Source organism: Lissotriton vulgaris, chromosome 11 (assembly GCF_964263255.1).
Source record: "Lissotriton vulgaris chromosome 11, aLisVul1.2, whole genome shotgun sequence".
Taxonomy (NCBI): Eukaryota; Metazoa; Chordata; class Amphibia; order Caudata; family Salamandridae; genus Lissotriton; species Lissotriton vulgaris.
The window spans coordinates 276352475-276379137 of record NC_141699.1 but is presented as its reverse complement, the minus strand read 5'-3'; the positions used below and the strand labels follow the sequence as shown (position 1 = coordinate 276379137).

Here is a 26663-nt window from a genome sequence, read left to right as displayed (position 1 = left end):
GACCTGGGTAATATACGGTACAAGAGACAGTGGTCCCAGTTGATATAAACTTCAAAATTAACATTGGAAAATCAATAACACCCGATAGGTCAAAATCAAATAATGGTAATCATGTTTAAACATTTTATTTCATGTTAAACAACAGGTTCCAATGTACAGAACCTTCACATTTTTTTAAATGGTTAGAGGAATTAATTCCCCATGCACGTGATCATTCAAATAGATTTAAGGAGAAGCAAACAAGCACAGGATGTCTCCGCCATAACCCTTGATTCTGAATACGTCCCTTTCTGACATTGGAGCCTATTGGACCCTTATCCACATACCTCCACCACCTTCAGCGGTGCCTCAAGGGTGCCCCCTACGTGGTCCTGAATAAGACCCCACTGTAAAGACCCCACTCACCTACAATTAACCCTGGGTCAAAACGTCGACGGCTTCATTTTGTGTTTACCCTTTTGGGACAACTGTGGTTGAGTCACTGTGTCTTCCTTATTTATGATTGTGTAAATATATTAGCCTTTAAAAAGGCTGGATTGGCTTTTTATTATTTTGATGTATATATTGTTCACCGCCCTCCCTCTCTCATTTTCCTCCACACTTGCACATTGCTGCACCTTCCCCATCCTCCCCTCTGGGGCACCTTTTCATGATTGTATCTAACAGCCACACCACTCGCGTGGAGTGGTGTGGCTCACTGGTTAGAGGCGGCAGACCCGGAAGCAGAGAATGGCCCGGGACCAGGGTTCAATTCCCGACGTGGCAAGGTCGTGGACCAGGGTCAGCGTACTCGATAATTCTCGCCTCGGTGCCTACTCTAACCAGAGATCACACTCTGCAACTCTGGGCATTAGCTTGCCTCATCTCTACAATGGCCCCCCACATTCGCCGGGGATGCCTGGTTTCACCTTGGAGATACCCAGTAGGGACCATCTCACAGGGATAGCCAGGACGGGTTCACCAGCGGTCAACAGCGCCACGACGCCTCAGGGCAGCAGTGCGCTTTACAAGACACATACATTTACATTTACATTTAACAAATGTGAAGTTTCTGAACATTGGAACATATTGTTTAACACGAAATAAATTGTTTAAACATGATTACCATTGTTTGGATTTGACCTATCAGGTGTTGTTGATTTTCCAATGCTGCAGGACATCAGCAGCTGTGCCCCAGCAGTATCCTGTCATTATTATAGGACTGACACTGTGAGCTTCCTCTGACCGAGCCCGAGCAGTACAGTCATCCAGCAGAGCTTTATACAGCAGTACCCCATCACTGCTATAACCCCAACAGCGAGAGCGTCCTCCCAGCAGTGACTGTCACTGCCATAGGACTCCATCAGTGTGAGCTACATCCTAGCAGTGCCTTGTCGGTGTTACATGGCTTGAGTATTACGAGCTTCCTCCCAGAAGTGACGAGACAGCACTATGATACTGCAACAGTGTTTGCTTCCTCTTATCAGTGAAGTCACAGCGCTATTTTTTTTACAGTTTTATATAGCGCAAACTTTTTTTTTTTTTTTTGAAAACCTTTATTCATCTCAAACATAGTACACAGCGTCTGCCTACAACCACTGCTGGCCGGCCGCTATGACAATATACAACCTTCCAAAGTACCTTGCTTGCAACAGTTGGCAAAAAATTAGCAGCACTACAATAGACTGGCAAGGAAACACCGGAAGAGGATAAAGAGGGTTTCGTTTTATAATTTTGACAAATCGTCCTAAAGTCAGACAGGGTAGCAGAGTGGGCGAACTACATAAGAGGATAACCACAAGTGAAACATCGTTATAAAAAATACTGAAGTGGATCATTACGACAAGGATAGCTAAGCACAAAGGTACATGTCGCCCTGATTAGCGCCCGCCCAATCAATGTATCACATCAGAAATTGCAACCTAGCTCGACTACGATATGATAGGATATAGGAGGGATCACTACATACAGGCAATAAAGGGATCCGACGACGTATGGAGAGAAGCATTCATTACATGGGAAAATGCGTGATAGGATATGCGCCCTCAATTGGTAGCAGAAGAGGGAAGGAAAAGCAGGATATGCAATCATTCAGTGACTATGCATTAAAATCGATATCTTGGTCATACAGTCAACAAAACATGTGGTAAAGACATAGGCACAAAGCGCAGAGAACATCCGGAAAAAATAAAAAACCAAAACCCCACCTCCCGTCTGACCCAAGATATGAAGAAGAGAAAGAGAAGGAAATAAGAGAGAGAACAAGAAGAAAGGCCATAGAAACAAAAAAGAAAGAGAAATCAAGCCCCAACCCCCCCACCCTGCACGTCGAAGAGGCTACGGCCCTCCCCCCCCAAGAACGTGCCTGTCGCCCCGAGAAACCCACATAAGGGAAAAGATTTAGGGAGGAAGAACAGAAGAACCTGATCTATACCTCCCGGTGAAAGCGGAGGAGGACATATCAAAGATACATAATGCAATCAGTATGCGCAACCACGATCGACCATCCCCGAGCCCCAAGACCAATACAAAACCAACACTCAAATTCCCGGCTCGTGTATTACAGTTCCAGCAATAAGAGTTTCAGCAGGCAAAGGAGAAAGAAGCAGCCTCAACCCAGCCCCTTACGGTCCAATGTGCCAACAGAGTCCAGCTGCACGATAGCCATCCCAGACGGGGCAGGCAAACCAAACGGCCACGGCAGGGTAGAATGATGACCGCCATGGAATGTCCAACACGGAGCCCAGCATGCAAGAAGCGTATCAGAAGGAATACCATGTAGCATTAGGTCGCCAAAGAAAGTCAATCCGAGCAGTAGCATCAGTTCCAGGGGAAGATAACAAGTTCCATCAGTGGACCACAGTGAAGTTGCCGGACGTGGCTTTCGTAGGAGAATCCCTCGCCGCCGCGTGAGACCATGAGTAGCAGACGTCTTCCGGGCTAGCGCATGTATTGACACGGCGGGGGTCGGATCCTGCGCCAGCGGCGCAACTGTGGACAGCTGAATAGGCAATCCGCAGTAATAGGGCATAGGATGTGGCGCAGCGCCCAGCACTCGCGGACATATAGCGCAAACTTGACCCGTATTGGGTATCAGAGCGCCTTACATAGCACCAGTTGCATTACATGAGGACCTATTCATTTTTGTTAGGCACTGAGAGATGAAGTGATTTGCCCAGAATCACAGGATGTTCAGCATCATTGTCGAGACTCGAACCCGGTTCCCCAGATTCGTTAGGCCAACTCCTCTCCCCGCTATAATACTCCAGTGCGTGCTTCCTCCCAGCAGTGACATGACAGCACTGTGATATTGCAATGCAACCAGTGGCAGTTCCCTTAGGGTGGAGGAGCGTTGACCTGACCCCCGCATCATCCCCCCCCCCCTCTCCCGATGACAGTGCAGCAAGCATACAAATAAAAATGGTAAAGAAGAGATTTCATTACCATTTTAGTTTTCAGTTCAGCCGAGACGGGTGGCTGCGCTGGGTGGGGCTATAGCTGCAGATCGACACGAGAGAGCAGTGTTGCTGACTGCTCCAGTTTAAACCATACTTGTCATTGTGGTTGGCTGTGTTGCGACGGCTAGCCTGACATGCGCATTTTAAACCTCTCCACTCAACTGTCTTAGACACCTGGTTGGAGAGGAGGCACAGGACCCCAGACCCTGCAAGAGCGTCGAGGCTGCCTGCTCTAGCTAATCCTGGTGCTGCTCTCATGCAGCCTAACATTATCAGCAGCATGAGAGCAGCACCAGGATTGGTTAGGGGAGTGGCTCCGAGACTCCTTGCTGCTTTGGGGCCTCGGACTGCAGCAGGACCGAAGAGGAACGAGAGGACGAGGCAGTGGGTAAGTCGCCTATTTTATTTTTTAATAACATTGATTTCAGGCCCACTTGCAGGTAGTGTGAGAAACTCGCACTGCCTTGGTTCAGCCTCCAGAGCTCTCAATCGTGGCCCTTTATAAACACTGATTAGAACGGACCAGAATTAAGAGCTGTGCTGGTTTCTCACAGGGACTGTAAGTGGATAAAATATCCCGCCCCCACCGTTTTATAATGGAAGCAGCCGCTACTGACTGCAACAATGATTGCTTCCTCCCTGCAGAGATGTCACAGTGCAATAATACTGCAACAGTATCTGCTTCCTCCCAACAGTGATTTCACCGCACTAGGATACCGCAACAGTGTTTACTCCCTCTCCACCCCCAGCAATTCCTATTACACCTATTAGATCCCAGCAATGCAAGCTCCCCCCCCACACAAATACCAAAATAGATGACAATGTAGTATCTGGTGCTCTTGAGTGCAGTGTCGATCACAGGGCAGCATGGTGTACCCTGTAGACCTCCCCCTCTCCCACCACCACCACCACCACACCGGGGAAAGTAATGAATCAACAGCAGAGTGTTTTCTACCACTAGAATGTCGGCAACACACAGCAGTGTACCCATGTACAGTGTCCTCAAAAACAAACCCATTCCCACATTGGCACCACCTGGTTTTGCGAGTGCACAAACGTCCTTTCCATCCCAAGGGGCCCAAGCACATTTCTAAGTCCAACAAACTTCTCTATTGCAAGATTATATCAAATGGGTACAGGTTGCACTCCTGCAAGCATGCAGCACTTTCAAGAGGATGAGAAGCACCAAGACGCCGAAGACCTCACTGTGGCTAAACTACATGCATACTTTATGGATCACACTAATAACATCCCTGCTGGCTCGCTGCATTGACGAGGGCAATAAATGAGTGGTTTCAGGGCAACACCTGGATTTGCTCTGTTATTGCTTGTATTGGACTCCCCAAAGTACACTTGCTCCATGTCCCTGCAGCTTCTCCAGGTTAAAGTGAGGATTCAGGGAAAGTGACCGGCCTAAGGGCCCGATTACGACTTTGGCAGTGCAGAGCTGTATGCACCCCTCCATCGCATGGCCAAAGCTGTGGTCAGGCCGCCTGCCAGATTAGGAGTTTCCTCTTGTCAGGCGGGCTTTTTTTTGGCGTTCCCACAGCAGTGCCTCTAAAAACGGGCACCCCAATGGGAACTCCAAAAACAGTTCCTTTTATTGCATGAACTGAAAAGACCATGCCGTGCAGGAACTGGGGTGCACATAAACAGGGGAGCACATGTTGTGCCCTCCTGTGTGCATCCACATGGTGCAGTGGCACCAGGGAGCCCTATAAGGCCCTCTTTGTTTCCTATCCACCAGCGTTGCATGAAGGAGGAACTGCCATGAAAACCCTGGCAGAGAGGAAACTCCTACTATGCTTGGCGGGACCGTGGCGGTCCCGTCAAGCATATAGATGCCTGTACGATGCCGCACCACCATCAGTAGCAGTGGTTCCCTGGTGGCTGTGACTACCAGTCTCATATTAGGGTCTATGCCAGAAAAACACTGATGCATTTCAATATATTCAAATTTTCAATTACTTCATGAACATCTCTAAGATGCAATAATCAATATAGTGGGTGCCCCCAAAAAGGGCGCAGTGAGAGTTATAAGTGACAAAAGTGCTCCAGTGTTTCATAAAATGTCATTGTTGACAAAATAGTGCAATGATTAAAAACAGCAAACTCTGAATTGTATTTCACTTTTAATACACTATAATGAATTTATAGTCCATGAATCAATCCTTTATTCGCCCAATTTAGCCATGAAAGTACATAATATTAAATACAACAATATTAAAAATATAAATCATAATTATAAAAGCTATGAGAACATTAATTTTGTCCCAACATACATAATCAATGTATCCATATATTGCAGTGGGGTTTTCTTTAACTGCTATACTGACTGCTAACCATTTGCATATTTTTCCTCACACTAATAAAGCAAATAATTACAGCATAATAACGTATCCATGACTATCCATATTAGTTATTTGTCTAGAGAAATTATCACAGGGACAATTGGGAAGATTCAAGTCAAGATTCCCGATGAGGAAATGCAAACAAAAAGTGCAAGGTGCTTAATCTAAGACATGTGAGGTAGAACCTAAATTGGGGATTCTAATTCCAACCTTGGTAGGGCTCCATACCTAATGTGATTAGCAGGGGAGAGTATGCTATTATCTTTTTGTGATGTTATAGTCAACAAATTTGTTCTTCAATGTTTCAACTCAAAAAGGGGTCTTCTTCAGGACAAAATGGGGAGCAACCTCCCTTCCACCGATAATCATACAATGGAAGCCGTCTGTGTGTAAACAAGTGGACAAATCCACTGATGTACAAGTTACTTGGTGCATTCTCTGTCGGGCTGGAGTGGAAGCCGACAGTCGGTGGAGTGGTGAAGAACTTGTTGGCTATAAATTCATTGTAGTGTTCTGGAGCTGAATTTGAATTCTAAGAGCGTTGTATTGCATTACTTTGTCAACAAGGTCATTGTAATGCTGTTCTTTTTAAGAAACACAAGCGCTCTTTGTTACTTATCACTCTCACTGCCTACTTTTGTGAAGTACATATTAAATTGTTTTTTGCATCTTACAGATATTCATGCAGCAATTAACACCATCGATGCTGATAGTATTTTCCTCCGGTGCTGGTCTTGTTGGAAATCCCATTGTTCATGACGAGCTCAGCTCGTCATGAGCACAGCTCCACTGTGCCTCATGACGAGCTCGGCTCCACTGTGCCACGAGCATCGAAGGGCTTAAAAATATGTTTGAATGTATTGATATGTATTGGTGGCTTTTTGCAATAGAAGCTTAGGCGCCAAACGCTTCTCCGAAGTGAACCATTCTTGCTCGATGCTTATTTGGTCACTCAGCATACCTGCCCCCTTATTATCATCCGCCATGAATTCAGGGCACTGTACACTCAGTTCATTAGGGCAGTTCGGAGAGGCCATGCTTCCGAGAGGAAGCCTAGACACTGTACCCAGCATCCTATGGCTTAGGCTGGGCCCTTTGTACACAAGCATGGACTATTAGGTCATTTAGGTACCTCTCTGCCCAGTGCTTGATTTATAAAAAAGTAAGTCCCATGCCCTAAGTTCCACTGGTGGTAGGCGTTACTGACGGTCAGAGTTGCCAAATACCTAGGCATCGTAGTCTTAATTTCACCTCTTGCCTGTTTCATTCCTCACAAGACACTCCCTGACCCTTCACCTAACTCTTCAGGTTCTTATTCATCTTTGCTTTCTATGTGTGTTACGTGTTTTCCATCTTTCTCTTCTACCTCCTTTCTCCCTTTTGTGTTTTTCTTTATCTTTTTATGGTCCAAAGTCTGTTGAGAAAAAAGCAAAAGTGCAGGTAACAAAAATGAGTGTCGGCGGGTCCCACCAGCAAACAACTGGCTCAAATTAAGCACTGTCTCTGCCTGGTGGAGATGGTGCTTCAAAAGAAAATTATTTCTACAGAGCACACGCAAGGGTGCAGAGCACCAATTTCCTCATGCTCTCCATCAGTATTTCTACCAGCTTCCAGAGCCTTCAGGTTCACACATTCCATCTATTCTGCATAAGCATGCCTGTGCGTGGTGCATACTAGCTGCCTGGAGAGGCATATGCTGTCCCTTAATCTACTAGGTTCTTGCTGGGGAAAACCTGCAGCTATCCCGTCCCTCCTAGGCTGTGTTAAATTTTTTACCACCTAGGAAAAACAAATGGGAGTATGCACCTGGAGCCCATTCACCCTCATACTGTACCATCTGTCCTGTGACCTACTCGCAGGACTGACGTGTCCAGGCACTCTGGAGTGTTACTTTTGGACACCGCAATGAGAGCTTCCTCCCAGCTATGCTTTATAAATGCAACAGGTATGTCATAGTGTGAGCTTTCTCACAAAAGTGCCCTGTTTATGCTACAAATAACATGGTGTGAGCTTCATCCCAAGCAGTACCCTATAAATGCTGCAGGTCTCTCGGCGTGAGCTTCCTTTCAACAGTGTCCTGTAAATGCAACAGGGCTGTCATAGTGTGCGCATCCTCCATCAGCGCTAAAGGGTTCTCAGTGCGTGTTTTCCCCAGCAGTGCCTGGTAAGCGCTGTAGGTGTGAGGTTCTTCCCAGTACGCCCCGTCAATGGCTGAGATTAAGTCAAACATCCCACCCATCACTGTTTTGTTTACTTCAATGCTTCAGGGCGCCAGTTGTGTGAGCTTCTCCAAGCCATGCTTTATACATTCTAATTTATTTATTTTCATTTATATAGTTTTATATACCGCGAACATGATCCCGAAGGATATCGGAGCGATTCACAATTAAGGATGGACAGGCAGGCATCAAATACAAATCAAGGGAAACAGTTACAAAGGTTACAACAAAGCAGTACAATAGTTGAAGAAACAAGCAAAGCATATATATAAACAAACACATGTATACATAAATATATATACATATATGCCACAAACGTTCCTGCTGTAAGAAGAACTGGAGAGACACTGCGGGGATTCCAGGTGAGTAACTTTATTTCAAAACAGCAGTGGCATGACGCGTTTCGACTTAATGTCTTCCTCAGATGCCTGCCGCCACCTCGCTTGACTGCCAGAATGCTTTTGAGTACCTCCCCTCGTTTTGACATGAATGACGTGTCCAGGTGGGCCGGGTCAGAGGCAATACATCACTGCAGTTAATTCAGCCAACTACAGTGTCCAGAATGCTCCTCTCACAGGCAACTCTGAATTGTCTCGTATACGGTACCCTTTATCCCTCATGGGTGCCCGGACACAAAATTGAAACGGGGTGTCAGTGTTCTGGCAAAGCGTTGTGGCCGAAATCAAGTTCATCACCCCGGCCCCCAAAGACGCCTCAACCGTTGAAGTCCCCATGCAGCCATGCCTGGAATTGCGGATGCCATGTCCCGAAACTCCTCCGTGCAGTCACGGACTGCAAATCACAGCGGCACTGTTTCTGGAAGGGGATACAGTGGGATGGTGCACTCCAAATACCTTTGGATGTAGGAAAGTTGCCGAAGCTGCCCCTGTGACTCCATCCACTTGACGAGGCGGGTCTCTTCCTAGCGCGCCCAGCACACAGTGCGCAATTTATGCCACAAAAGTTCCTGCTGTAAGAAGAACTGGAGAGACACTGTGGGGATTCCAGGTGAGTAACTTTATTTCAAAACAGCAGTGGCATGACGCGTTTCGACTTAATGTCTTCCTTAGATGCCTGCCGTCACCTCGCTTGACTGCCAGAATGCTTTTGAGTACCTCCCCTTGTTTTGTCATGAATGACGTGTCCAGGTGGGCCGGGTCCCATGTATGTATATGTATATATATATATATATATATATATATATATATATATATATATATATATATATATATATATATATATATATATGAGCAGAACCTTCTTCAAGCAAAGAAGAGCAGAGACCCTCGGGGAAACTTCAGGAGGCTTTTATTGTGTACATGAATGGCGGATGCATTTCTGGCTGATGTCTTGCCGTCTTCAGCGCCAACAAGCCCCCACAGGTGAGTATGCGCTCTGGCCAATGTTCCGCCTCTCTTAAAACTTGTGGTTTCAAGTCCGCCCCGCCCCCGGTGCTTCAATGTCATACACCTGTGTAGCAGCCCTTGTGCTGCGGCAAAACTACACGTCCCAGAATCCCTCGTGGAGAGACTCTGGCTGTTGTTACTGGGGGGAGGGATTGTTGTTTACACCCCACCGGGCGTCCATGCAGAGGAATGGCCAAAGTGCGCCCTGGGACACACACCAACCTTGTGCTGATGCGTTGACTGGCTCCAGTGTCCACAACAGAATCTCCCTCGTCTCCCCGTACCGCCTCCTCCTTTGAGCCAAGGGTTGACTGTGACAGGGGCTGCAGAGCTGTGTCCGCCGCCCAACGCGGGGTCCGAGTGACCTCGCTCCTGCCGGACTGCTTCCCCCTTGTCTCGGTGGCGGGCTCAGGAACATCCAAATACCTTTGGGAGCGAAGAACTTAGCAGTTCGTGCCTGTGCGTTCCGAGCCCAAGATGGTGAGGCGGGGTTTCTGCAAGCGCGCCACAGACAGACGCGTAGATACGTGAGCAGAACCTTCTTCAAGCAAAGAAGAGCAGAGACCCTCGGGGAAACTTCAGGAGGCTTTTATTGTGTACATGAATGGCGGATGCATTTCTGGCTGATGTCTTGCCGTCTTCAGCGCCAACAAGCCCCCACAGGTGAGTATGCGCTCTGGCCAATGTTCCGCCTCTCTTAAAACTTGTGGTTTCAAGTCCGCCCCGCCCCCGGTGCTTCAATGTCATACACCTGTGTAGCAGCCCTTGTGCTGCGGCAAAACTACACGTCCCAGAATCCCTCGTGGAGAGACTCTGGCTGTTGTTACTGGGGGGAGGGATTGTTGTTTACACCCCACCGGGCGTCCATGCAGAGGAATGGCCAAAGTGCGCCCTGGGACACACCAACCTTGTGCTGATGCGTTGACTGGCTCCAGTGTCCACAACAGAATCTCCCTCGTCTCCCCGTACCGCCTCCTCCTTTGAGCCAAGGGTTGACTGTGACAGGGGCTGCAGAGCTGTGTCCGCCGCCCAACGCGGGGTCCGAGTGACCTCGCTCCTGCCGGACTGCTTCCCCCTTGTCTCGGTGGCGGGCTCAGGAACATCCAAATACCTTTGGGAGCGAAGAACTTAGCAGTTCGTGCCTGTGCGTTCCGAGCCCAAGATGGTGAGGCGGGGTTTCTGCAAGCGCGCCACAGACAGACGCGTAGATACGTGAGCAGAACCTTCTTCAAGCAAAGAAGAGCAGAGACCCTCGGGGAAACTTCAGGAGGCTTTTATTGTGTACATGAATGGCGGATGCATTTCTGGCTGATGTCTTGCCGTCTTCAGCGCCAACAAGCCCCCACAGGTGAGTATGCGCTCTGGCCAATGTTCCGCCTCTCTTAAAACTTGTGGTTTCAAGTCCGCCCCGCCCCCGGTGCTTCAATGTCATACACCTGTGTAGCAGCCCTTGTGCTGTGGCAAAACTACACGTCCCAGAATCCCTCGTGGAGAGACTCTGGCTGTTGTTACTGGGGGGTCGGATTGTTGTTTACACCCCACCGGGCGTCCATGCAGAGGAATGGCCAAAGTGCGCCCTGGGACACACCAACCTCGTGCTGATGCGTTGACTGGCTCCAGTGTCCACAACAGAATCTCCCTCGTCTCCCCGTACCGCCTCCTCCTTTGAGCCAAGGGTTGACTGTGACAGGGGCTGCAGAGCTGTGTCCGCCGCCCAACGCGGGGTCCGAGTGACCTCGCTCCTGCCGGACTGCTTCCCCCTTGTCTCGGTGGCGGGCTCAGGAACATCCAAATACCTTTGGGAGCGAAGAACTTAGCAGTTCGTGCCTGTGCGTTCCGAGCCCAAGATGGTGAGGCGGGGTTTCTGCAAGCGCGCCACAGACAGACGCGTAGATACGTGAGCAGAACCTTCTTCAAGCAAAGAAGAGCAGAGACCCTCGGGGAAACTTCAGGAGGCTTTTATTGTGTACATGAATGGCGGATGCATTTCTGGCTGATGTCTTGCCGTCTTCAGCGCCAACAAGCCCCCACAGGTGAGTATGCGCTCTGGCCAATGTTCCGCCTCTCTTAAAACTTGTGGTTTCAATACAGTATATATACACAGACCTACATATATACGGGAAACAACCTTTACAACGCAACTTTTACAATGCACTACCATTACAACAACACTTTTACAACGCAACTTCTATTACAACGCATGCCATTACTACGCAACCATTACAACGCATGACACTACAACGCATACCACTACAACGCATGTCATTACAACGCAGTCATTACAACGCATACCATTACAACGCATAGTCCCTCACACTATCCAACACTTACCCTACTGTTGCACCCCCTGGAGTTAGAATAGTAATTTTAACCCCTACACTATCCAATACTTACCATACATGCAATTTAATGGTATGCGTTGTAATGGTATGCGTTGTAAAGGTAGTATGCGTTGTAATAGAATGCGTTGTAAAGGTAGTTTAAAAATATTTGTTGTAATGAATGCGTTTGTACAAGCTTTATTCGAGATATTTTCTCATAAAAGCACAGCATAAAATCAAATACATTACAGATAAAAACAAATCATTTGACATATGCATATTCTTAAAAAACAGTTGTGCAAGCTCATACAATACCAAAGTATAAAATTACACATATATAACCAATTACATTGGAATTTATATAAAAAAAGAAAAATATAGATCAAGTTAACTGAGCCTACCCATCAGCCGCCGCCTGATTGCCCAAGCCCACCCCAGATATTTGGCTACTCTGAGAACTATCGACTCCTGAGTAGATGTACATAGGATTCTCATTGCCACTGCACTGTGTCGTGTCCCAAGATTTTTACATACTGGAGTCAGCCATGCCCTCCTTGGTGACGAATAGGCTTCGCAGACAAATAAAAAATGACCTAGGCTTTCTACGGCTGCTTCACATGCTGGACAACACATAGTGGTCGGTCTCTGCCATCCCGCAGTAAGTTTTTTTTAGCGGGAGGAATCCAGACCTTAACTGGAAGACTAACTTCCTGTCCAATGGGACTGTGATGCTGTCCCAATAGTTTTCGAAAATAGGACAGATTTTGACTTCCAAGAAGCGACCAGCCATACAGTCAGATCTAGTACCTCTCAAAAGGCTGTTATCCACCCAATCCCAATATTGATACTTGAGGGCTTCCTTACTTGGGAAGACTTCCCCCTGCGGGTTGGTCCAAAGATTAGAAAAGCCCAAATTAATTAACATGGCCCTTAGATTTTTTAGCCACTTAATCTTGTGGAAATTATCTTCCTTAATTATTGTCAGGAAGCCATCAGCATAGTGCCTAATCTCTGGAGTTGTCCAAAGACGTCTCCAATAGAGAATAGGGCGCAGTCGCGCTCTATCACTAATTGACTGTCTACCCAGCTCAAGAAACAGTGGAATTAAGGGGGTACTCTGAGGGAGACCTGTGATTCCTCTGAGGAACCTATTTTCTGATATCTGTAAGGTCGATAGGTTTTCCCAAGCCCATAACTCTGCGCCGTATAAGGCCGCACCTAGAACCTTTGCATCATATACTATAAGGACAGGCTTAATGGGTTTAGTCTTGGATTTTCTATGTTCCCCCCGCAGTGCCCCTGATGTTTGTTGGTGTTTTAGTGCCGTTTTTTCCAGGTGATGAGACCAACCCGAGCCCTCTGCTATTTGGACCCCTAGGTACGTAAACTCCCTAACCACCTCTAGCTTTGTATTGTTCAAAAGTACCCTGGGGTGAATTTTGCGGCACGGGGAGAAGACCATTAGTTTCGTTTTACCCACGTTTACTTCTAAACCGTGCTCTTTGCAAAAAACATCAAATATGTTTAATGCACGCTGTAGCCCTACAGGAGTTTTTGACATAATTAGGGTGTCGTCAGCGAACATCAGAATCGGGACCCTGACGCCCGCTAACGAAGGTGCATCTACACCCACATCTAACATCCGCTCCACAATCCCATTAATGAATAATGAAAAAAGTAGGGGTGCCATGGCACAGCATTGGCGGACCCCCCTTTCTACCGGGAAGTCCAATGTTGACTCGCCATTCCCTCCCCACTGAACTCTTGCGAAATTACATTTGTGCAATCGCATGATTAAGGTGAGCAGTTCAACCGGAATGCCTAGCTTTTGCAGGACCAGCCATAACTTGTACCTGGGGACCAAGTCGAAGGCTGCCCGTAGGTCGACAAATGCGACATACAGGCAGCCCTTGCCAAGCAAAACTGTCCTCCACCGCAGTATAGTGAAACGGAAGACCTGATCAATTGTCCTGGTGGCCCGCCTAAATCCAGCCTGATAGGGGGAGAGAGCATTGTTATCATCCACCCAATCCATAAGCTGATTTACAACCATTTTCCCCATTACTTTTTGTATGGTTGCTATCAGGCTTATAGGCCTGTAATTGGCTGGGAGAGACCGATCTCCTTTTTTGTAGATGGGTATGATGATTGTACCTTGCCAAAGCTCAGGGACCACCCCACCCTTGGCGATGGCATTTCCCAGCAGAAAAATATACCTCGCCCATCTCTTCATGTCGTGCTTGAAGACGTCCGAGGGTATCCCGTCTAGCCCTGGTGCCCTCCCACATTGGACATTGCTAATTGCGTTCTCAACTTCTTTGAGGGAAAACAAATTGTCAGTAGCAAAGACTGGCAATGTGACCTCCCCCATCGCAGGATACTTTATTTCTGCGTATTGTGGTCTGAAGTACTCGACCCAGGCTTCTTCAGCTACATTATTATCGGGCCTTGCAGGGGTACCTCCTCTACCCCACTTTATAATTTTCCAAAAAAGCCTAGAGTCCTTACTACTAGAAGCCTCCTTTAACTCTGCCCAATGGTCTTCATCCCATTTCCTCCTTGCCTGGGAAATGGCTGCTTTATACGATTTCCTAGCCGCTCTAATTGCAGCCCTGTCTCTTTCTCTAATTGCTTGACCCAGTGTCAATCGGGCAGATCTACACCGGCAATTAAACCACCTAGCAACTTCCCGGGGTTTTTTCCCTTTGTTATTTTTTGGCTGTGTAAAGCATGGTTTTAGGAGGGAAAAAACTTATTGTGGATGTCTGTAATATCCCTGGAACCAGGGGTTGTAGATTCTACCGCTTCCATAGAGGAAATTGCCTTATCCACCTCAACATTAATGAAGGTCATTGTTCCTTCATTTGCCAATACCCTTGGCCATTTTAGCCTTCGTATGTCATTGGCCATTACTGGGGTATGGTCATTTCTTGTGTGCATGTTTTGGGGTCCAACATTCCACCATCTATGGGTCACACAAAGGGGGTTGTGATCGCTTTCTAATCTGGGCTTAATGACCATATCAAGAACTCCCTGCCAGAGCGGGAGACTACATATTACATAATCTATTCTACTCCTGCTATGGCCATTATCAAAAGTGCAACCGCCCTCCTTGTCCCCTGGTGTTCTCCCATTCAGGGCTCTTAGGCCATGCTCCATACACATGGCATTTAGTAGCAGTATATCCTTCGTCCACCGCTTGACAGGATTTAAACACAAAGGTGGTACTCCCCAAAGAGTGTCCTCGTCCTGCCCTAAGGGATCGTTTGTACTGTCAAGAGGTTTGAAGGTTCTGTTTAGATCCCCGGCTACTAATACCCTGTTGTCTTGGGACTTAGTTTCTAGGGAGGCGGACAGCACCTCTAGAGTGGAAGAGTTAGCTGAATTAGTGCCTCTTGCGTAGATATTATACAGGTCAATCACATCCCCCTTTTTTGTTGAAAGTCTTAGCAATTGTAAATCACTAATACCCAAGTCCAACACTTTAATAGAGATTTCCAGGTCCTGCTTTATCCATACCGCGAGCCCTCCCATTGGCCGACCCCTACCTCCTCTAGAGGCTGGTATAGAAAAATTTAAGTAGCCTCGGAGGAAAACAGGATCACAAGCCCATGTTTCTTGAAAACAACACACATCAAACCCATTAATAAATTCTACCCAAATTTGTGAGTCTAACTTGCTTCCCAGCCCAGCAATATTCCAGGATAAAAGCATACCAAGGCTAGGCTCGTCCCCACATGACTTATTTATATTGGAACATGATTGAGGAATCATTGGGCTTGCATCATTACCTACAAGACTATCGGTTATCCTCACATAACCACCATCTGTGTCATCATCCTCATTTACAGTAGATGTGGGTAGTTCCCCCGCTCCGTCATTCACATTTGCTTCCCCACCTCCTTCCACCACAATCAGACTCTCATTACCAATATTCCTAGCATTTGGGATTGGACCAGCATTAACATCAAGTTCTTCACAACTCCCTACTACGCAACCATTACAACGCATGACACTACAACGCATACCACTACAACGCATGTCATTACAACGCAGTCATTACAACGCATACCATTACAACGCATACCATTACAACGCATAGTACCCTTACACTATCCAACACTTACCCTACTGTTGCACCCCCTGGAGTTAGAATAGTAATTTTAACCCCTACACTATCCAATACTTACCATACATGCAATGTAATGGTATGCGTTGTAATGGTATGCGTTGTAAAGGTAGTATGCGTTGTAATAGAATGCGTTGTAAAGGTAGTTTAAAAAAATTTGTTGTAATGAATGCGTTCTAATCGATGTTGCGTTGTAAAAAATGTGTTGTACTGGTATGCGTTGTAAAAGTATGCATTGTAACGTCATGCATCCCATATATACATATACATATATATATAGCGGGACTGGGAGGGGAAGAAAAGATTAGGTCAGGGGATATAAAACATCAGTACAAGAAATGAGGGAATAAGTCCAGTGCTGAAAGTCACTCAGAGAGGGCTTCCCAGGGGTGCCCTGTCGATGCGGAAGGACTCCAGTAGCGCGAGCCTCCTTCCCCAGCAGTGCGGTCTGAGCCACTGAACTCCAAGCAGAGTGAGCCTCATCTCGGCCGTGCCCTCTCAGTGCCAATGCGGCGCAGCTTCGAAGCTCCATTCCCCCACCAGTCCTGTGTTCGGATCTGCAAGCCTCCGGCAATGTGAGCTCAACCAGAAGCGCACTGTGGGTTCTACCGGGCTCCAGCAGCAGAGGCGCCCCCCCCCCCCCCCTCCCTCCCTCCCCCCCCGAGGGAGGCGAGGCAGATGGGACCCTTGCTCCAGATCTGTCTATCCTGGTCCCTTCTTTGTGCCTCACCACCACTGCTGCTTATTGTGCCGCACAGAAACATTAGGCACTGCACCTTGACAAAGACATTCATGTGTACAAGTACCTATCATTACAAAGCTATGCTGCTTGCTTAAAATGTTTTCATCGGACTTTGTGTACATCTATATCTAAATATACATTTATAGACGTATATGCACACAGATAAAAAGTCATATCTTAACAATTAAAGCAAATATAAATATGCCGGTGTGTGCATAAATATGTTTATAGGCCGCCCCACTAGTGTTCTCTGTGGCCCAGTTGGTTCCCCTCCAAACTTCACTTCTAGAGCCGCCCTGTCCAGCAGAGCTGCGTCCTCCCTGGAGGGCCCTCAGTGATGCATCGCCTTCCTTTCTGCTGCTTCTCTTCCAGTCACCGTCCTGGCTGCCATGAGCGCATAGGGGAAGGATTTGCAGTCTGACTCATGGCTTGTGGACGGCAGGAGAGACTGGATCATCTGTTCTGGCTGCCATGGCAACCACATCCTAAACACTATAACTCAACTTCTTGTGCAGAAAACTTTACAGGATGCTGGCAGAGACCCGCAGCCTCATTTCCCTCAACCAATCCTAGCGCTCTTCCTTCCCGCTCCCACATGATGTGGTAGCGAGCCTACTATGGTGCATACATGACCCAGCTCCTCACATCAGGCTGAGCTGCCTCTAGTATGACCGTCTCATGAGATCTACACTCACCAGCATTAACTGGGGTTCGCCCCTGTTTACAGCCTCATGGGGCATGATGTCACCAACACCAAAAAAGCTCCTCCATACCACAGTCTCGATCTCAGTCTATTTTTTAGAGTTTTATATAGCGCAAACTAAAAACCAACGGTTTCAAAGCGCTTTACATGAGCACCAATTTCGTTACAGATGGACACATTCATTTTTGTTAGGCCAGGGGAGATTAAGTGATTTGCCCAGAATCACAGGATGTTCAGCGTCCCTGCTGAGACTCAAACCCGGTTCCCCAGCTTCGAGGTCAACCTGCTAGCTGTAATGCTACATCCTCTCCCCTGCGGAATGTGATAAAGGGCCCGAGTATCCAATATCTCACTAATATTCATAGGTTTTGGATTGAATGGTGGCCCCTTGAAGGATATGGGGCCCGGAAGCGCTCCCCTCTATGCCACAGGGGCCTGTGTTACGCCTCTGGATACGGTCACTGTCCCCACGCTGGTTCTACAGCCTTATTTGTTCTGCAGTCCGTGCTGGCGACGCGAGCCCTCATGAGACTGCTACCTCCTTAGCCTTATAGTGACTGACCGTGAGGCAGGCTCTCCTGGTACCACTTTCTTGGTCCCAAACACACTTGCACTACCTGGTACTCCCAATGCCACGGCCTCCTAGGGTTCACACTCACTTCCCGTAAGCTGAGCTTTTTCGGACACTGCTGTCTATTGGGGCTCTTACTTACTACTGCCAAGCTCTGTGGTCCTCACGCTACACCTCTGTGGGCGCGCCCCTAACCAGCACCAAGCAGAGGGGACCCCTCACCCATAGTCTGATGGCTCCTATACTGAAAATGTAGAAGCAGGCACCCCCGTGCTGCAACGCCCTGTGCTGCATACACACTGACCGGAAGAGCAGGTAGCTGAACTCCCACAGTATTGCACCCCAGGAGTCCCATACCACCACCAGGCAGGACACTGCCCTGCAAATCCAGCCTAACGAGACCCGAAATCAAGGATCCGAGCTGTGTGGTTTTATTTCTACAAATGTATGGTTCATGACTGATGCCACACTGAGTGTTCCTCTGTTCTTGAGCATAATAGATTTGTCTAGCAGGCCGCACAGCCTTTAACCCCTAAGATGCGCCTTGAAGCACACCACAGATTGGACTTCTGCATAAACGGAAGGTGAGTAGTCCTAGGTGAGCCAGCCACATGATTCCATTGCTTGTTCACCAGTCTGAATTCCAGTGAGTTCTCTGTGCTTTGATGTCAACTTGCCGACACCTGATTGCTTGCTGCTTAGTCCTGCGGCCTCATGGGTCCCACCTACACTGGCACTTAGGTGAGTGCCACTCCTTTCTAGTGCATTGTGGGTCTCGCATGACTCTGACATGGCACTGAGCTCTCCTCAGCTGTACAGTGCCCAAGGGTCCCAAACATCTCGACTGCGAGCTGGTGTTCGCTATCACTTTTTAGCGCATTCAAAGTGGCTGGCTTACAACTTCAATCATGACACATCAACTGAGGCTCTCAGAAAGTAGCGGCTGCTACCGAGTGGGCAAGGAGGGGCAGGGAGTAGGTCGGGGAGCGGAGGGAGGAGGAAATTAAAAATAAGAAAAAAGACAAGAAAACTTACCTGGGGTTGTGGTCACCGTTGCAGCCGCCGCGTCTTCTCCAGCAGGAAGCACCCAGCCTCCCAGAATGCCTTGACCAATCACAACGCTGCATTAAGCAGCGTTGTGATTGGTCTGAGCGCCGTGGTTCAGCGCTCAGACAGGGTCTTGGAGGCTGGGCATGTTCTCCACTAAGGCTGTATAATACAGCCTGTGGAGAACAAGCACACTGTGCATGACGGTTTGGCGGGCAGAGACAGCCAGCCAAACCTTCATACGCACTTTATGGGCAGCCAATACTCCTCCTCCGCCTCAACATCAGGGGAGGCCGGACGCCCCGCTCTATCAGTGGGGATGCACTGCAGTGCAACTGCAATGGTAAAAATAACAAGATAATAACGGACAGCCATTATCATTTATTTTTACTTTGCACAGCTTTAAAGTAGAGGGGCGATGCACCTCCGCCTCAGCGGAGGAGCCGTCCCTGCCTCTCATAGTCTTAGTGTTCATGGGCGGAGCACCACTGTAACGCACTGCAGGGAGGATGGCTTCCATTCTTACTTCTTGTCCAAAGATGAAGCACAGTATGCCTGGAGTCTGGTGGGAGTGAGCCTTTCGCCTCCTCAACCCGGCTTTCTATTCCAGGGCTCTTTAACTCTCCTTCTTTGCAGAGACCGCAGAGCCCGGTTGAGGAAGCGCGAATGACACCGCGGATTTCCCCAAGCACTTGTAATCCGTTCTTAAGCTGACGTTCGATCTAGTGTTATTTTTAGATTGTGGGCGGCTTCCTGTTGGTAACATTTAATTCTGAAAGCGCTCCGTGACATCACTGCAGCCCCAACACTAAGATGTGCTCCTGCAAGCACAGACACGAGTCTGGAGACGTGGACTGTCCTGATTTCTCCAGACACCATGCAAACAGTGTATAGTCCGGTCTGAAAAATGCACATAGCGTGTTGCTTAAGCGGTTCGTGCAGGTGTTGATTTATGGTGCAATTTCATTTAACGTCAAGGCGCAACGCAATGGGGGGAGGGGGGGGCAGATATGAAAGAGTGGGTGCAGAGCAGGTCGGGAATGAGTATGGCTGATGCTCAATAGAGCCGATGAGGATAGCTTGCATGCAAAGAGTGGCAAGGGAAGGCTAGGTGATGCAATGACAATCTGGGTGATCACCGCAAGGGCGGATAAATAATGTCACTACATTTACCTCAAGATTACCAATGTGGTTCATTAAAAAGGCTGCAACGTCTCTAAAGTGAAGCAAGGTTCCACTCCTTGCTGGCATGAGAGACTTGCATGGGAACTGCGGTCATTTATAGTGTGGATGGATGACCCCCAGTATACTGTACGACCTAAACCCAAGTGGTAGGGGATTTTTGAGAGAGAAGATGTGTAAGGTTCACAATCCATTCTAGTAGTCAAGTGGGGCGGACCCTTCCTGTACACACACGGTGCCAAAGAACAGCTATGAGTGGGCTTGCGGCCATAATGATGGTACATGCAACAGGGGAGCTAAATACTGGCACCAGGCATAGCTTTGCCAGTTCTACCCGAGTTTGCAAACAATGGCGACCACCTCAAAGTGAATTGGTAGACCCACATTAGGGAGAGGGACCCTGCCTAACGACGAAGAGTCCTGGAAAGACCCCTTCACAGAGAGAACCTGTGGCTGCATTAGATGAGCAGAACAACATCGACCAGGATGGTCTTTCATATCTGACGGAGAAGTACAAACCAGCATCACAGATGAATACATTCTTAAAGAAGGGAAAATAAATGGTTTAGTTCTCCCAGTTGTTAATGTCACAATAATTCCCACATTCAGTAGACTTAAAATATGCAAAATGGAGGATTCAAACAAAGTCACTTACAAGGAGGTAAGTGAACCTTGAGTTACAGGTTTTAGGGATAGCTCGTGCCCAACGTCACCAGGGTCCTGCTATTCTAATTCTAGGCTTATCCTTCACAAATTCCCCGAATGCATAGGGTTGCTAGGCGTATTGGTGGTTACTAATAAAGGCAGTGCTTAATTTGAGTCTGTGCTTTCCGGTGCTCAGCACCGGCACTTAATTGTCAACACCAGTACTTATGACAGTCTGCAGCATGGTGGCGCTGTCTAGCTAATTTAGACATGAGCACAACAGATGCTTATTAATTCAAGGTACATTAAAAATTACTATTACCAGCGCTCAAGCTATTCTTATAGCGTTGAGGGCCTGGAATAGTCTGAATAGTCACACTTTTTTTTGTTTTGGTACTGTCATGGGCAGCGATAGCTGGAGCAATGTGTGGTGTAAACTGCAGTGGCCTCCTGGAGAGGGTCCCGACACTTATATATACATTTTAAATTCATTCAAACCCCTCCAAGACCAGGGGTGAACTGAGCATTGCACTTTTTCTTGCTGAGTATGCATGTTGTTGTATGTGCTGTGTTTGTGCTACCTCGAGTCGTTGGACAGCTTGGTAGAGGGTCTGTCTCCTTCCTCCAGTCCATCTTCCCTGAATGCTGTTCAAAGTTTGTACTACAGTATTTAGGAATCAGTAGGAATGGAGTTGGTTTAAAATTATATGTTTAGGTGGTAGATTTTTAACTTGGAGAGGCGTTCAACACTTCTAAAGGAAGTGTTTTTTGTGGGACACATTAGTATGTCTGAGGTGTACCTTCCTGTTCTACTTTAATAATAATGAAAGGCCTGCAAACAGAAGAAAAGGAAAGGGAGGTGCCATGTTACTGGGGTGCCAGAGAGAGGGACTAAGTCTTGCATTTGTGAACAAAGAGAGCAAAAGTTTGTGGAAGAAACAGAGCAGTAAAGAGCCCAGAAGCTGAGGGACGGGACACCGTCTTTTTATAGTGAGGTAAAAGAAAGGCAGGTTTGGCAAAGAGACCGTGGTAGAGAGTAAGGGAAGTAGTTTGTGAGTGTGTGGATTGGTGGATGAGTGATTCCAGTCATGTAGGTGTACACGTTATTGTGTGAACCAAAGTGCAAGTCGGTGGGTGGGTTGGACCAGTCTGTACGTAGACTAATGTGTTTTTTGTCATGTCGATGATTAGGCGAGTGAGTGGTTTGATGGAAAAGTGAACCGTGACATGCTTCCTGCACCATTCCAAGCACTAACTCAGGAGGTTCAGTGACCAATTACTACGCTTTACCAAAAATGCAGAGAGACTCTGATTTTGCAAAAATTATGTTTGCTCACACAAATATCATAGGAATTGAAACCAGTTCATGGGATATAATCACCGCAGAGTTACAAAACAAGGCTGTAGATAGTGTATGAATGGTAGGTTTATTTACAAGGGTATGAGAGTGAATGACATAAAGGGGAACTGATAATGGAATACAGTCAGATGTTTGTGCAAAGTTCTTGAAGAGAAGGAATCTGGATCGTCTTCTCACTTTTGGTAAAAGTGCAATATCTGATTTATTTATTTTATTTTTCAAGCTTTATTTAGCGCGAACTAGACCCGAGCGTAGCAGAGCGCTTTACATGCAATGCGGGGCATTATTTACAGGCAAAATATAGGGAAAATAATAAATACAGTGTGCAAATATGATAATCATATGTACATGATACAGGAGTGGAAAGGTTAACAACTGTGTTTACAGTCAATATACAATGGAGTAGATAAAATGCCTACAGAAAGGGTCAGTCAGCATGCTTCCTGTATGTTCTGGGAAGTTGTTGAAACCATGGTGGTTCAGGTGGAAATGACTTGAGTGAAATAAACTCAGGACTGGAATAGGGTTGCAAGCTGATCATAGTGGATATTGTTATGCTAAAGCCACAAATAAATCCTGAAAAAACATGATAGATATTTTTATGTCAAACCCAGTACAAATACTGGAAAAATCTGCAAAAAGACGTTTTTTGGAATATAAACAGAAAAGAAAATACAAGAAGGTACTTCAAAAGTATGAATTATTCCTAAATTATTATTAAAGCAAACTGAGACAATTTGCCATTTTAAAAAACATTACAAAGGATTTTACACAAAATCTAATTCAAGTGCCAGCTCCATGTCATTCCAGAACCACAGAATATGAAGTAATGGCAAGTATTTTCTTTGAGACGGGTGGCAACTCTGAACAGAAAACATACTGTCTGGCCTTCTGACATGCCGAGAGGTGGATTCTCTGAGCCAAACCTTAAGTGTGAGCTACATACGAGGGAAAGGTACATACTTTTTAGATGAGTGAAACCCTAGCAATGCGGGCCTGGACTGAGAGCTAGTACCAATCCCACACTAACCTGATCAAATGAGAGATCCTGACCTTCTCGAGTTCTAGTTTGGTGTGTGGATGGGCCGGCTCTGTACAAGACTGTTTTGTATAAAATATTGCCATATGACGTTTAACCCCTTCGGCGCTTATGACCAAACCGTTCCGTCACGCGCCTTGGGTGAGCTGTGCTAGTGACGGAACGGTTTTGTCACGGCCCGCTCGACGCACCTGCGCGGCGCTGATTTCGGGCCTGCGCGACGCGTTCTATTGAGCGGGCGCGTTCGTGACGGAACCGTTCTATCACTAGCACAGCTCACCCGAGGCGCGTGACGGAGCGGTTCCGTCACAAGCGCAAGTGAGCCGTGCGACCCCCCCCTCCCCCCACCCCCTAGCACTGCGGCGGAATTGCCGCTGCAGTGAAGGGGTTAACAACAGCTTTTAAAACTATTGGCTGATTTACAGGCAGCTCAGAAGAAAAAATCCTGAAATATTCCAGTGCCTCCGCATTTGGCACAGAACGCTGGAGAACTATTTCTCTGTAGTAGCAAATAATACATATGTTTATTAGGAAATGATGGGCTGGTCGCTCTGGACGGCTTTCATTGCTGCAAGTAATGGCAAGTGTTCTGCGGCACATAGGACAAACTTTTCCAGTCTTGGGCTTTTGTTTCTTACACTCTTGCATCTGTGACATAAATAATAATTGCACATTTGTAAAGCCCAAACTTATCACCCCTAAGGGTATCTAGGTTCTGGGGGCCATTGGGGAGTTTAAGTGAGCTGCCCAGAGTCACATGATGCTGAGCTGAGTTACCGCCGGTGATCAAACCGTGAGCCCCGCGCTCCGGAGTCAGCCGCTTTGACCACTGCGCCACATCTCTCCTCTATCGTAGCAAGCATACCATCCGCCTTAAAGTAAGCAAGTAAATCGGTGACCCGTCCCTCTGTTTGGGTGACAACATGTTGCCATAATTGGTTATCAGTGGAACCCTCACTCCCCTGGGTCAGGTGCCACTGCACCTGATGCACTAGTGGTAGTACACCTCTGCACTGCATTCTGGAGGTTTTCGTCTTAGTTTACTTCTACTGAACCTATCAGAACAGAGCTTTGGATTGCATTTTTTGGTCTGTAAACTGAAAGCATGGGAATGGAACTTCAGGACAGATTTAGAGTTTGGCAGAGGTGAGGTATGGGCCTTAGGACAGATGGGCAATCCGCTGACCGTGCCCATGATCCAATTCTGTGTGTTCCTGATGACTTGGAATCATCTGGAAATCCCATGTATCCTTCTGTCCATCCCACCTTCCGCGCAAAGCCCTGGTCTCCAGCCTGCCAACACCTCTTTACTTTATCGGGTACTACCAGTTTTGTCAGGTGGCTTAGCATTGTTGGTACTCAAGGATTTTCAACATTTAATCAGCATCACAGTCTCCGAGTTATTGGAACCCGCGTGTTCATGGAAGCGGGACCCATGTTGTGGAAACTCAAGCTACACCATGGAGTGGGAGACATTTTGTGGCAATCAAGCTACAATGTGTTACCAGATAAGTCCATGTCACTGAGACACAGCCATTCCAGTCTTTCAAATCTTTGCTTTAAATCGGGTTACTAAAATTAGATTCATTGAATTGAACCAAGACTACATCCCCCAGCATGCATTATTCAAATTAATGGCAACCCGAGCCTAGGATGGTGGTGGTCTTTTGGCCACCCTGGATGTACACCTGTGGAAGTTTGAGGTTATTTCTGTTTTCTGTCTGCTTTTGGAAATGAATGTAATTATCCCCACTTCCTCACGGAGATTAGCTGGCCCTCCCGCCCACTTCCCCTCTCTTTTCTCCGGCAGATCTAATCTCAGCCCTATAATTTGTCCTCGGCCGGCCTGCACTCCCCCCTGCAGGAGAGGAGGGAGGTAGGAAGCACGCAGCTGCACATCTGCTTTGGACGAAATCCTTAGCCACGTGGATCGGTGTGTCTGCTCTGCCAAGGCTGGGGGTGTTTTATTTCCGACTGTCCTTTTTGAAACCGGGCTCTATACAGTGCTTGAAATTGAAAAAATGAAGTGCGGGTACTCTGTACCAGAGTACCTCCTTGTTTCTGAGAAGTGCCTGTACTCCAATGAAAAGTATAGCATTTCTCTTGAGAAGTGCCGGTACTCTCCCTCTGAAAATAAAAATGTGCTGGTACTCCGGACAGTACCGGCCCATTTAAAGCACTGGCCCTATAGGCTTTCATCTCTCTTGGGTGGCTTGACTAGTCCCGGAAATAAATTCTGAGCCAGGTCATGTCGCGCGAGACTAGCCCCTCCCGCCCACCCCTGTAGACCAAATCAGCAGTGGCATAAATATGCAAAACACCCCTCAGATGCAGGAGGCCTCGAATTAAACTCAGTGAATGGATCCAAATCCTTCGTTGGACGCAGCCTCCTATCTGCATGTCAGAGGGGACCAATGGCCAGACTGGCCCTGAGGACCACGAATCTGAGGAGGAACCATGGGTGCTGCAACAGACCCCTGTACTTAGCCTCAGGTCACAAACCCTAAAAAAATAAAATAAAAAAAAGTGGGGGGACTAACCTAGCTAGGCAGTATGCAATTGACTTCTCTGCACGAGACATCACGACACTTGACATTACAGCACATGACATTACATGTGGCAGCATAGGAATTGACATCATAGGAAGCGGCATCACAAGCCACGACTTTAATATGTACGTGTGATGTAAAGCGCTCTGACACTCTGCTTTGGGATGAGTAGCGCTATACAAGAAAAAATATTGGTACTTAAATTATTTCAACGCCTCCTCAGGGGTAGTAAGCGCTATATCAATTACATTTAGTATTATGTAAATACTGGGAGAGACCAACACATCTGACATTCTTACAGTGCATGCATATCTAGAAAACAGAGCCTGAACAAAGAAAAAAGCTCCCTCGCTTGAGAATGTGTAAAGTGCTAATCTTTGTTTTCCCTCTGCTGCATTTGCATCTAGGTGTGAGGCTCCTGACTGCTGCAGCCAGGAGACTCGAACAAAAGGAGGCCCGATGACCCCTCAAATTCAGCCTTTGTTATGGGCCCAGTAGGAGTGTAAAAATAAGAAAGCCCAGTCCCCCAGCCTGCAGGTTGTTGTTTGTTGCAGATGGAAAGCAGACAACGTGCAGGCACTGCTGAAAGTGTCCCACAGTTTGGAAATTACACCAGGACGAGTTCAGCAAATTATTTAGTGGGGCCCAATTCTTGGCAGGGTGGACGGCGTTCACCCTTTGAAAATAGTGCGTGGGCGCCGTCCACACGCGTGTACCCCAGACTCGTGCCCTGCTTATCCTGGAATGACTGGTCCTCATTGCTCATTCAGCACGGACAGCCTCGGTAGGTTGTTTATGTAGTCCAGACCCACTGGTCCGACAAACGCCTTTCATAGCAGCATGACAAACTCCCTTTGTTTTGCCTTTCTACCTACGCTGCACATTGAGAGTGTACTACAAGTCCCAGCAGCATACAAAGACGCTGTTGTCTAAAAAGTAACTCTGTGAGGTGGCCAACCTAG

At 47.4% G+C, this 26663-nt stretch overlaps 1 protein-coding gene across 2 annotated transcripts in view; it reads left to right on the top strand.

The window, feature by feature from the left end:
* GAS2L1 (growth arrest specific 2 like 1) overlaps positions 1–26663 on the top strand; it is a 223503-nt gene that overhangs the window by 184375 nt on the left and 12465 nt on the right. The window lies entirely within an intron of this gene.